The 13,624-nt window shown below is 47.5% G+C and overlaps 1 long non-coding RNA gene across 1 annotated transcript; it reads left to right on the top strand.

The window, feature by feature from the left end:
• Positions 1–3,149: 3,149 nt before the first annotated feature.
• Positions 3,150–13,193, top strand: LOC129534127 (uncharacterized). The gene is made up of 3 exons (XR_008680575.2): positions 3,150–3,293; positions 8,653–8,787; positions 12,247–13,193. It is a non-coding gene; the product is annotated as an uncharacterized lncRNA (long non-coding RNA).
• Positions 13,194–13,624: the final 431 nt, after the last annotated feature.

The raw sequence follows: 13,624 nt of genomic DNA, 5'->3' as shown, positions 1-13,624 counted from the left end.
AGTCAGGATTTGAAAACAGCATACCCACCTCATTTCTTTTTTTGAAACAGAGTCTCGCTCTGTTGCCCAGGCTGGAGTGCAGTGGAACGATCTTACCTCACTGCAACCTCCGCTTCCGGATTCAAGTGATTCTCCTGCCTCAGCCTCCGGAGTGGCTGGGACTACAGGCACATACCACCACACTGGCTAATTTTTGTATTTTTAGTAGAGACAGCATTTCCCCATATTGACCAGGCTGGTCTCGATCTCCTGACCTCAAGTGATCTGCCCGCCTTGGCCTCCCAAAGTGCTGAGATTACAGGCGTGAGCCACCACACCTGACTGGGTCCTAGTTCTCGACCACTGGGCTAAGCAGAATGTATTTATGATTAATTATTGTGAAATTTAAAAAAAGGTTTTGTGGGAGAAAAACTCATTTTGTGTCTACTCTTTGCTCTGGAAGCCTTTCAGGGGCATTGGGCCAAATATGATATAACGCTGACTTTAAAATATTTGATTTACCTTTTCCAAAGCACATTTGCAGATGTGATCTTATTTTGACAGCCCCAACAACATGATCTCTCTCTACCACTCTTCCCTCAACCCCTGCTCCAGTGAAATAAACAACTTCACCATTCATTTCAACTCACCCAACATTTACTAAGTATGTACTTTGTGCCAGCCACCAGGCTACAGCTTGAGGACATAGAGATGTCAAGACCCTGAGACTCAGAGAGGCAGTGACCTGGCCAGGGGTGAGTTAAAGGCAGAGCCTGGGCCCGGCTCATCTAATGCTCTCATCTTGGAGGAGCTGAGGGATGCACAGGAAAGGAAGGTGGTCCTGCAGGAGCTGCAACAGTGCTCTTGCCTGCTTTGGGACTGGCATGGCCTCTGATGGCTCCTGGAGAAAAGACTCCAAGTTGGGAGCTGGCAGGAATTAGAAGAGGGGCATGAATGCCCAGGCTTAGAGCAAGAACTTATGAGCTCCTGCTCAGACAAAAACCCTGGCCCAGCTCCTTCTGGCCTCCACGTACCCTCACCCCTTTTCTACCCCCAGGCAGGCAGCTTTCCTATCTAAAAGGGCAATTACTCCAAGCAACCAGGAAGGCCAGAACCAGGGGACAAATTTCCCAACATGACTCTGGTCTGGACTTTAACCTTCAAACGACAGTATATTCACAATCCTTGTGTCTGTTCATAATGTTAACGTGTAAATGTGAACATAGTCAATAACCACAATTTTTGTTACCCTGTTAGGGCACATCTCTTTTTTTAACCATATCCAGAGGCCTTAAAAAACAGAAGTGGTCCAGGTCACTCTCCATCTCTGACAGGCTCTGCTGAGAGATCAGGGGACAGTGGCCCAGAGAGGAATGACTTGCCCGAGGTCACACAGCAAGCCAGTGTCAGAATCCACAAAAACCCAGGACTTCTGACTCCTACCCAGGTCTCCTTGGGGTTCTAAAGGACCCCCTCACCAGAGAAACCTGCTCGTAAATGTCCCAGTTCTTTCTTTTTTCTTTCTTTCTTTATTTTTTTGGGGACGGAGTCTCGCCCTGTCGCACAGGCTGGAGTGCGGTGGTGCGATCTCGGCTCACTGCAAGCTCCACCTCCCGGGTTCACGCCACTCTCCTGCCTCAGTCTCCCGAGTAGCTGGGACTACAGGTGCCTGCCACCACCCCTGGCTAATTTTTTGTATTTTTAGTAGAGACGGGGTTTCACCATGTTAGCCAGGATGGTCTCGATCTCCTGACCTCGTGATCCACCTGCCTCGGCCTCCCAAAGTGCTGGGATTACAGGTGTGAGCCACTGCGCCTGGCCATGTCCCAGTTCTTAAGCAGCTCATGTCTACTTACAGCATCAGCCACCACCTTTATACAGGCCACCCCAGCCCAGACCTCTCCCACCCAGCCCCACCCAGAGGTCTCACAAGCATCTCAGATGCTGAGGCTCCAACTCTGAACTAACCACCTTTCCCTTGAAATCTGCCCCACCCGTATTCCCTCTCCCCCAACCTTTAGCTGCTCAAGCCAAAAGCATAGCAAGCCAAACATGCTCAAGCCATGCAGATTCCTCTCCATCACCCCCACAACCTCCAGTAAACCAGTAGGGCCCATCACTTCTACCTGTCCTTTACCTTTCTTGAACCCATCCCTTTTCCTCTCCCTTCCACCACCACATGAAGACGACCTCATCATTTCAGCCCACATCCATCAGAACAACCTCTCCCCTTCAGTTCACGCTTTTCTTCGACAAGTATGTGAACACTCACTGTGGGCCTGGCACTCTACTCTGGGCTGGGGTGCAGCATTGAGCAAGACAGCCAAGATTCTGTCACCGGCATGACTGCACGAAAACCACTTTGACCACACTTCTCCCCTGCTCTGATCCCTGGGTGGCTGCAAACTGCCCCTGAGTTTGCAAACTCCCTCATGCAGGTATTCACATTCCTGGACCTTCCAACCACCCCTGATCCTTCCAGACGGGTCTGTCATTGTGCCCTGCCCAGGCTGATCCAAACAAGCTATTGGCCATCCTCCCAAACACCAGCTCAAAGACCCCCTCCTCCACAAATCTTCCCTGCCTGAGTCAAGCACCCCACCTGGCAGGGTGAGTTTTGCCTTCTTCTGGAATCCCATTGAAACCCAGGATTTGTGTGCCTGCCTCCCAGACTGGGCTGTGATTCCAGGCGCTCAGGGGACTGAGCCATCGCCAAGCCCAGAACCTGGCACTGATGGGCATCAATGTGTTGTGTTGACGGATGGACAGACAGAGGGGTGGGTAGAGCAAAGTCCAACTGCCCTTTTCATTCACTCGGCCCAGTGCCTATGCCTTTGTAGTTTTCTGGAAGTCCCTCCAGCTGTCTAACCTCCCCTGCTGGCATTATGGAAGCTCATGCCCAATTGTTCTCTAAATCTGTCCCCTTCCCTTCCCCAAAGCCCAGACCGTCCTGCCTTTCCCTTGACTGGGCAACAAGTCAACAAGAACAAAGGTCTGGTGAGGCCAACCAGGGAAAGGCCAGCCCGGGCCTCTCGGGATCTCAGGCCCTCGGCCTGTGTGTGTGCCAGAGCTTCCCACAGACTCGGGAAGAAGGTGCCGGAGGCTTGCCGGGCGGCCTTGCGGTTTGAAGCAGTGAGTCACCTTCTGGCTGCAAGTCAAGGAACTCTCACTGCGCCCTTGTTTGGACAAGACGAGGAGGCGCACTCAGAGTCAGAGACCCCGGGGCAGAGACAGGGGCAAGAAGAAGGGGCCACCGAGACCCCAAGAGAGTCAGGGAGACAGACGCACGAAACGACCGACACAACCAGGGACAGGTACGGCACGCAGAGAGAGAGGAGAAGGACAGAGGTAGCCAGCCCAGAACAGAGAGGGAGAGCGGGGAGCGCAGGGAGAGGAATCGCGCCGCCGGTGTAGACAGCTGGGCTCCCTGCGCACGCTCTGTCCTCCCCCTCGCGGCTCCCACCGCAGGCCCGGACCCAGACATGGACAAAAATGGAGCCAATGGGCTTCCAGACCGGGACATTACCTCACCAGAACCGGCTGCCATTGGCCGGCGCCCCCGCCGGGGCGGGCTGTTGCTATGACAGCCCAGGCCGGCGTTGCAGAGGGATGCTCGGAGGAAGCTCCGGGAGGGAGAGCCGCGTCCACTCCTCTTTCCAGACTATGATGGGGCCCAGGGACCCCTCCCCTCCGACTGAGCCCCACAGACCCCCTACTCAGGCCAGAAGGGGAAAGCTGAGTTCCTGCTGGCCCAGGCATCAGAATTCCTGTAAAGACGCCCATTCGGCTCTCTCCCTCAACCTGGCCCACAGTCCCTTGCCAAGACCTCCCCGCCCCCACAACCTGGAACCACACACTCATCCATACACCCTGCAAACAGCAATGAGCACCCTCCAGCATCCAGGTGCAGCTGGGCTCTGCAGACGCAAAGATGAGTCCACCTCCACCCCTGCCCTCACAAAGCCCCCCACCCCCACAGTCTGATAAAGCAAGCAGTCCAGGAGAAAATGGCAAGGCAGTGTGTTAACGATTAAAATAGAGGGAGCACGGAGGTTGTGGGAACACAGAGGAGGGGTCCCTACTCAACCTACCGAATCAGGAGGACTGCTGGGAGAAAGGGATACAGAGCCGGGACCTGAAAGAGCCAGATGAGGAAGGGTGGGGAAGGGATTCTCAGCAGAGGGGACAGCCTGCGCAAAGACTGGAGGCAGTAAAAAGCAAGGAACACTCGAGGCACTATGGCAGGAAATTAGATGGTGGGGTTCGGGGTGTTGGAGAGGAGGAGGAGTTTAAAGTAAAGCTGAAAGGGGAAGCAGGAACGAGATCCCAAAGGGCTTGAATGTCGTGCTAAGGGATCTTGGACCACATTCTCAGGCAGTTGGGGGATGGAAGGGGAGAGGGCTATGATTAGGTTTGCATTTTAGGAAGATCTCCACTCTTGCAGCTGTGTGGAGGATGGGCTGGAGGGGACTAGGAGACCAGTCATTGCAGGGACTGGGGAAAGTCAGGGCAGGGGGGACTAAGGCCCCCAGCTGGAGTAGAGATGGAGAGACCCAAACTCAGGAGGAGGTGTAAAGGACGTGGAGCCATAGTTCAGGTGACTGAGGAGATGGCACAGTCACCTGGGAGGCTCTGAGGGCTTCCCTGGCAGCCAGATAGGATCACCGCTCTCCTTCCATATGATATTTGTGTCAGCTTGTGTATGCAACTTTTGTTTCAAGAATCATGCTGCATTGAAAAGATGTCTATCTCTTTTCACATCTCCCCACCCTCTACACACACACACACACACACACACACACACACAGAGGCTGTGATTCACCTCCGTTCCCAGCACTCAACACAGAGCTTCGTCCCAAGTATGCTTCCACAAATCCAAACCCCCATCAGCCTCCTCCCCATTACCCTTACCCCAGCCTCCACCCACCCCTCCCAGCCTCTACACTTCCTTTCCAACCTCCATGCACCTGCTTCCCGTCTCTTTAGTCATGTCGTAGCCACCACCTAGGAGCTGGGACTGCCCCCCTGCTCACCATGTCCGCCCTTCCTATCACCCCTCAGCAGGGAGGAAAAGTTGCCTATCTGTGGGTCAGATTTCTGAAGACTGATGAGGCCCATTTTCTGGTAAGCGGGGTCATTACAGTGCAATCATTGGGTTGTTATGAGAATTAAATAAGGTTTGTTGCCTGGCACATGTAACTATCCAATCAATCAGCTATAGTAATGACATTATTATGGGTGTTAGAGGAGGATGGAGAGGGCTGGCGAGGACTCCAGTGTGGCATAGCCCTGCTTTGGGATACCGGTGTTTGCTTCACTCATTACAGAGTGGTGTCTTGACTTCTCATTTGTCACACGTACTTGTTATTCACTCTCTCGAGGAAAAACATGAAACAAAGTAGATGGTGGGACAAGAGTCCTGGGTTTTTATTTTTATTATTAATTTTTTTTTTGAGACAGAGTCTCACTCTTGTCACCCAGGCTGGAGTGAAATGGCATGATCTCAGCTCACTGAAACCTCTGCCTCCCAGGTTCAAGCAATTCTCCTGCCTCAGCCTCGCGAGTAGCTGGGATTACAGGTAGGTGCCACCAAGCCCGGCTAATTTTTGTATTTTTAGTAGAGATGGGGTTTTGCCATGTTGGCCAGGCTGGTCTCAAACTCCCGACCTCAAGTGAACCACCCGCCTCAGCCTCCCAGAGTGCTGGGATTACAGGCGTCAGCCACCATGCCCAGCTGAGTCCTGGATTTTTGTCATAATACCACATGAATACCGTCAAACTCTCACAGAAATCCCTGATGCAGTGGTTACAGATGTCCTCTCCCAATGAACCAAGACAGGACAATTGAGTGGCTTCTTAAATGTCAAAATAATTAACTCAGATCTTCCAATTAAGGAACCTACAGGATATCAGAGCTGGCAATGCCCTTAGAATCCTCTTATTCAACCTTTGGTTTGACATATGAGGAAACTGAGGGCCAGAGAAGGCAAGTGACTGCTCAGAGTCACACAGTTGGGTCGACCAGCAGAACCAGTCTTTTTAGGCACCCAGTTTCCCCCTCACTGCACTTTCCCAAATCCGGTCTGTCTTGCAACTGAACAGTGACTAGAACCTCCTCTAGCCAGGGCACATGTAGGCCCTTCACATACTGTTACGTTAAACATTCACGACAGCCCTGCAGGATGGCTATTGTTATTCCTATCTGAAAGGTCCAGAGAGAGAAAGTATCTCCTCCAAGACCACACAGTGTTACTGAATTGAACCCAGGCCTGTCAGGTTCCAAGACCCATGTTCTTGGCATAGCAATGTGTTGACTCTAGGACTGCTCAGGTGGTTTATTTAGAGCTTGTGGGCATCAGAGTGATTTGCCAATATAATCACTAAAAGAAGAAGAGGTGAATCTGCTACTTGATGAAAACAAAAGAGGGCCTAGGATCTTTTGCACATCAGTGCTTCATGTACCTGCCCTGTTGTGTGGAAGCGCTCCTCTAAAAGCAGTAGGAGTCAAAGGGTTATGCCCCATCTGAGGGTATAGAAGAGAACCAGCTAGGCTTGGGCACATTTTCTGAGTGAGGCACCACCACCCAAGTTCTCTGAGTAGAGGGTCCTCGGAAGGAGACACAGGAGAGTGTGTTTTTATTTTTATTTTTATTTTGAGATGGATTCTCATTCTGCTGCCCAGGCTGGAGTGCAATGGCATGATCTTGGCTCACTGTAACCTCCACTCCCAGGTTCAAGCAATTCTCCTGCCTCAGCCTCCCAAGTAGATGGGATTACCAGTGTCTGCCACAATGCCCAGCTAATTTTTTGTATTTTTAGTAGAGACACGGTTTCACCATGTTGGCCAGGCTGGTCTTGAACTCCTGACCTCAAGTGATCCACCCACCTCCGCCTCCTAAAGTGTTGGGATTACAGGCTAGAGTATGTTTTAATGAGGTCTCTGCATGAGTATGGATCTTGAAGTGATCATAGGTTCAGGATCTCTTGCACAAAGGGCCAAGTGGGTGATATCTATAAGGACAAATCAACTGCATTAACTTCATTGTCACTGGAGGCTCCCACAGCACAGTGCCCTACAGCCTTTTCCAGCCTTTGATGGAGGAAGGGCAGTGTCCCTCAGCACTGGAAGAGATGCCATCCTTTATAGCAAAAAATGGATTGTTCTACATCTTCAAGAGGTTCTATTTCTAGCTCTAGAAAACACTATGACTGTTGATCAGCAAAAAATTTTGCTGTATCTGGCTCTGGAAATATCTCTGTCCTTGGCTCTGGAAAATGTTCCAGAGACATTTATAGTCCCACAACATTGTTGGCTCTAGGGAAAACTCCATGGCTCCAGAGGACTTTCTGCTCCTAGTTTTGGAATTCTGCAACCTGTTTCTGGAAGACCCTTCCTCACCGGTTTTGCACTGTCCTGCCCTCCTGGCTCCAGATTATCCAATCCCATTTCCGGAGGACACTCTGACTGTGAAGCCAAAGAACTCTCTATACATGGCTCTGGAGGGCTGATTCTCTGTAAAGATGGAGGACCACTTGACTGGCCTGGAAGACTGACTGTCCATACTCTTCTTCCAAGATCTGGACTTGACATCCCTGGCCCAAAAAGATTGACTATATAGGGACCTGAAAGGCCTCTCTAGCTGACATGCTGTAATATCATATTTCACAAGTGCTGTCTTGACCCAGTTTTGAGATCCTGGCTAAAACCTCTCAATTCCTCCTTGTGGGCAGTTTGCTCAGCCTACACCTTAACCCCTCCAAACTCTAGGCATGGAGCTGTCTGTGCCCCTGGATCTAGACAACTCTTTGGAATAATCTTCATTCCTGGCTTCTGGAGTAGGAGGGGGAAATTTGGATAGGTTGGAGGGATGGGAAGATAAGAGGAAGCATGGAATGGTTGCTGTGGCATCTGTTCTGATCAGCAATCTGAGCTGGATTTAAGTTCCATGGTCACAGTTAGCGGCCACAATTGTTCAAATTTCATTTACATGAGCAGCCTGATGAGGTTCTGGGTTCAACAGGAAGAACTAATTTTGGTTCTGCAGTGCATGAGGCCTAGAGTGGGGGAAATGGAAGCTGTTCTCCCCATAGCTGTTGACCCCAGCAAGGTTCATGGAGTCTGAAGGTGAGGCATCCTGGCCAAGATGTGCAGCATGATGGGCCCTGGCCAAGCCACTTTATGGCCAAAAACATGGACAAGTGGAGCCAGGGCAGAAAAGAGGGCACATGACAAAATTCCCATGAGGTCTGCAGTCAGGGCCATTCAAAGGCCTTTCTTACCATGCCAAACACCCATACCCCATTCCTGGCCTTCTACATTCCTCCTGGAATCACCAGCCCTAGAAGTTTAAAAATTGCATTTCCCAGCCAGGCACAGTGGCTCACGCCTGTAATCCCAGCATTTTGGGAGGCCGAGGCAGGCAGATCACAAGGTCAGGAGTTCGAGACCAGCCTGACCAAAATGGTGAAACCCCACCTCTACTAAAAATACAAAACTTAGCCGGGCATGGTGGTGCATCCCTATAATCCCAGCTACTCGGGAGGCTGAGGCAGGAGAATCGCTTGAACCCGGGAGGCAGAGGTTGCAGTGAGCCAAGATCACACTACTGCACTCCAGCCCAGGTGACAGAGTGAGACTCTGTCTCAAAAATAAAAAAAAATTACATTTCCCAGATATCCTTGGAGTTGGATTTCGACTGGGTTCTGCCAATGGGATGTATCCATGCGAGATTCTGGAACTAACATCAGAGAGAGTCCAAGCTTCTAACTTTTATCAGCGGCAGTGACAATAGTCAAGCAGCATTGATGGTGAGTACAGGCTTGTGAGCCCAAAATGACACCACATTTCTTTTTCACTCCACTGGTCCTTCCAACGTTTCTATAACCAATTCCCTAAATTAAATCACTTTGTCTGAAGTACCTAGAGTGGTTTCTGTTTACCTGACACTTATCAAAGATTTATGAGTGCCTACTGTGTTCTAAGATGTTCTAAGAACTAGGACTGTGAGACTGAACAAGAGTGGAATAGTGGATGGGGTCAGAGAGATTGGCAGAAGCAAAGCCATACAGGACCTTTTAAGCCATAGGAAGAAGTTTGGGTTTCAGTCTGATTTCAATGCTAAGAGCCTCTTATTCAGGGAAGGGAAGGATGTGATTTATGACTTGGGCTCTATGACAGATGAAGTCTAGCAGGCTGTAATAGAAAGGAGGGAGAGAGGGGGCTATTTGAAGACTTCAAGCTGGAGATGACAGACTGAAGCTGGTGGGGAGGGGTTTATTGTTATAATATTAGGGTCTGACGATGGTAGGACGGACACACTGACCTCTGATGAGATGAAAAAGCAGAACTCTATTACTTACAGCATCAAGTGGGAGAAAGTTGCCATGCGGGGCTGTGTCCCTACATGCAACCCCCTGGTTGCACCCAGGACAGGGGAACAGCAAGCTGGAATGTAGGAGGCAGCTTCTCTATGGCAAGTGGAGTGGGGTTAGCAGGTGTAGGGGCTTCCTGTGGGTTGGGAATTTTGAGTGATTTCACAGACCCAGGGAAGAAGTATTCATCCCTTGATGTTTAGCAAATAATTCCTGGAAGTTGTGTGTATTGTTGTGACCCAAGAGTGTTAGAGCCCAGTAAGGAAAGGGGTTGGGGTGCAGGCTGAGCAAAGTCCCCACAAAGAGGAATTGAGAGTTTTTCGCCAAGACCTCAAAATTGGGTCAAGAGAGCCCTTGTGAAATATGGTATAACAGCGTGCTAGCTAGAGAGCTGTGGGCGTGATCAGGATCTGCTTTAGAGGTAGAGCTGACGGGACTTCCAATGGACTGGACGTGAGAGAAAGAGGAATCTTGACCGTGGACTTCCAGAATCAGAGGGCTCTGATTTTGAAACCATGCTTCTCATCAGATACAAATAAAGATGTTTGATAACTTTTTTTTTTTTGAGACGGACTCTCACTCTGTTACCAGGCTGGAGTGCAGTGGCGGCATCTCGGCTCACTGCAACCTCCACCTGCCAGGTTCAAGCAATTCTCCTGCCTCAGCCTCCCGAGTAGCTGGGACTACAGGCACAAGCCACCACACCCAGCTAATTTTTGTATTTTTAGTACAGACGGGGTTTCACTATGTTGGCCAGGATGGTCTCGATCTCTTGACCTCGTGATCCGCCCCCCTCGGCCTCCCAAAGTACTAAGATTACAGGTGCGAGCCACTGCGCCGGGCCGTTTGATAATCTTTTAAAAACTTATTCAAATAAATGAAGGGCTAACAAGATAGTAAGAAATAACCAGGGCTAGCTGGAAGGAAATATGTAAGAACCCAGAGAGGAAAACGATCATAGAAGCCACTTTTGCCCTGAGAACACTGACCAAGAATAATGAAGAACAGGCACAAACAATATCAAAATAAAGGGCGGGTGCATCACCACCGATGCTATAGACATCATAAAGAAGAGAATGTGGGCCGGGTGCGGTGGCTCATGCCTGTAATCCCAGCACTTTGGGAGGCCGAGGCGGGCAGATCACGAGGTCAGGTGATCGAGACCACGGTGAAATCCCGTCTCTACTAAAAATACAAAAAATTAGCCGGGCGTGCTGGCGGGCGCCTGTAGTCCCAGCTACTCGGGAGGCTGAGGCAGGAGAATGGCGTGAACCCGGGAGGCGGAGCTTGCAGTGAGCCGCGATTGCGCCACTGGACTCCAGCCTGGGCAACAGAGCGAGACTCCGTCTCAAAAAAAAAAAAAGAAAAGAAAAAAGAAGAGAATGTGATGAAAAACTGCATGCCAATACATTTGAAATTTTAAATCCAATAGGTAAATCCTGAGAAAAAATATAGCTTACTAATACTGACTCAAGGTAAAAAGAAAAAAAAAATGCTACAACCACTTTGGAAAAGAGCTTGGCTTTTTCTAGGAAAGCTGAAAACTTTCTGTGACCAGCAATTATAGTCCTACGTATATACCTTAAACAAATTCATGCATATGTGTAATCATTAAAATGTGTAGGACTACTTTTAGAAGTACAGAATCACTGTTAATAATAGCTGGGGCTGGACACAGTGGCTCATGCCTGTAATCCCAGCACTTTGGGAGGCCAAGGCAGGCGGATCACAAGGTAAGGCGTTCGAGCCTGGCCAACATGGTGAAACCCTGTCTCTACTAAAAATACAAAAATTAGTTGGGCGTGGTGGCGGGCGCCTGTAATCCCAGCTACTTAGGAGGCTGAGGCAGGAGAATCGCTTGAACCTGGGAGACGGAGGTTGCAGTGAGCCAAGATCGCACCATTGCACTCCAGCCAGGGCAACAGAGTGAGACTCCGTCTCAAAATAATAATAATAATAATAGCTAGAAATTGGAACAACATAAATATTCACTAAGAGTAGAATGTGGCGTATATAGTATAGTGAAATAATATGTAACAATTGAAATGTATGAACTACAGCTGTACATAACAGGATGAGAATTACAAGTATAATATTGAAAGAAAACATGAAGATGCAAAAAAAAAAAAACATATTCTGCAATTCCAAAAATATAAAGTTCAAATATAGGCAAAACATATATATATGTGTGTGTGTATATATATATATATAAGATTTATGAGAAGTTTTTGAGTGCTGGCAATGTTATTTCTTGACCTGAATGGTAGTTACATGAGTGTTTATCTTTATTTGTTAAATTATGCATTTATTTTCATGTACTTTCTGTATATAATTTCTGTTTTATGATATAAAAAGCGTTCCAGAGAATGATTAAAAGAATAGAGCTAGGCAACTGGATGAATAATGGTGCCAATTTCTGATTTGGAGAGAGTTTCAAAAAAGGAGTGGGAAGTGGGAAGATGGGGAATCCATAAATGAGATATTCATTCTTGCCATATAAATTCTGGCATGCCCGTTGGACATTCAAGAAAATATCTCAAGCCTGTAATCGAGGATTGAGTCTCAGAGGAGAGGCCCCAACTCTCCATCTCAAATGAGTGGAAGGAGGTATTTACAACAGACATAGCTGGCAAACAGCTTACATCCAGAATATATATAAAGAACTCCTGCAAATGAGTAAGAAAAAGATAGACAACCTTGTAGAAAATTGGGCAAGAGACTTGAGCACATTAGGTTTTAATGTAAGAAATTACACAACTGGGTCATTGTATGGGAATGAAGTGAAACCCAGTAGCTTTGAATCCCCAAGCTACTGGGGCATCAAGAGATGGGTCATTGCAAGGAAAGGATGTAGGATGCAGAAAATTGAAACATGTATTATTGGTTAACTCCTAGACAAATGGCAAGAGTTTAGAAAGTACCAGTGACGTGCCTGATAGAATCTCACCACAAGATGGAAGCCAACTCGTCAGAAGCCTGGAAAGCCCACCCAGCGTGGGACCTCTGTGGGTCCAGGATCTTGGAATGGCATCCCATGGTTCAATCTTCCGGATTCAACCACATAAATTTACCCCACCCATGTCGTGGACCCAAGCTTCCTACCATGTATCCTTAGCTTAAATGCAAGATAGCACTATTTTGTTCATCTTGATTGGAGTGAGAAATGAATAGGTCCATGCACATATATTTCTTTTACCACAACAAGATGATGAAGAAATAAATCCGTAATATCGATACTTTTGTATAAGTTGTGTTTACAGTTGCAGTAAGAAATTTTATAATCGTTGATTTGCTTTATATAATTTCTGCTTGCTTTTTATGATATTTAAAACAAAATCTAAGCAACAGATTTTATGTCTGATTAGATTTACAGAAGCTGCTTAAGTGCTTAGGGATAATTTGTTCATCATATTTGTAAGTCTCCCTTGTTAGGTGTTTGAAGTGTTTGAATTGGCTAAATTAAATTTGTAATTGTAGTTTGAAATATCTAAAGGAATTTTCTTAATTAAGTGTTTAAATGATGTTAAAAGTTTGTGGGAATTTAATCTATCAAATTTATGAGTTAATTGAATATGAATCAATGAACAAGTAAATGTGATCTTGCTTTTATATAAAAACTACTAAGTTCATAAATAAAATACAAAGATCCATAAGTTGAGAGGAAAAGCAAAAGAGCCAGATTCTAAGATCTATAACTCAAAAAAATTAAATATTGACTGAAGTGTAAGTCATTGCAATTATCCCCACTAGCTGAAATCTCACATCTGAGTGCTTACACACAAAACAAAATGTTACCCTGAACATACTAAACAAATAAAAAACCACGTGGTAATTACTATACACATGCTCGCTGCTGGAAGCATTCATACTGCACTCAAATCCAGGTGGGAGAATGCAGCGTGTGCTACAGGTGAATCTCGGCTGTTCTCTTATGGGGATCAGGTCTTTTTCTTAATTATTTTCCATGGATTTTTCTTCCTTTACCCAGAGACCTGGAGGCCCTCCCAGCCCAGGTCCAATTCAGATGGATTCATACTTAACATCACTAACCTATTGATTTACTTGTTTATTTACACTGCAGCACGTGTTCGTTGTGGTGCAGAAGGAAAACCGCCTTCACATCTTATACTGAATAATATCAATGCACAGAAACCTACCCACTGATTGTTTGCTTAGGGTTAAGTTACTGGGTGATTTTAAAATAATAACAATGTTTTTATTTGCTTCCATTAAAACGCTTTGTTTTAGGCAGAAGTCCTTGAAAGGTTGCTAG

The sequence above is a fragment of the Gorilla gorilla genome, chromosome 1 (assembly GCF_029281585.2).
Source record: "Gorilla gorilla gorilla isolate KB3781 chromosome 1, NHGRI_mGorGor1-v2.1_pri, whole genome shotgun sequence".
NCBI lineage: Eukaryota > Metazoa > Chordata > Mammalia > Primates > Hominidae > Gorilla > Gorilla gorilla.
The sequence above is the reverse complement of the archived record's forward strand: the minus strand, read 5'-3'. Positions and strand labels throughout refer to the sequence as shown.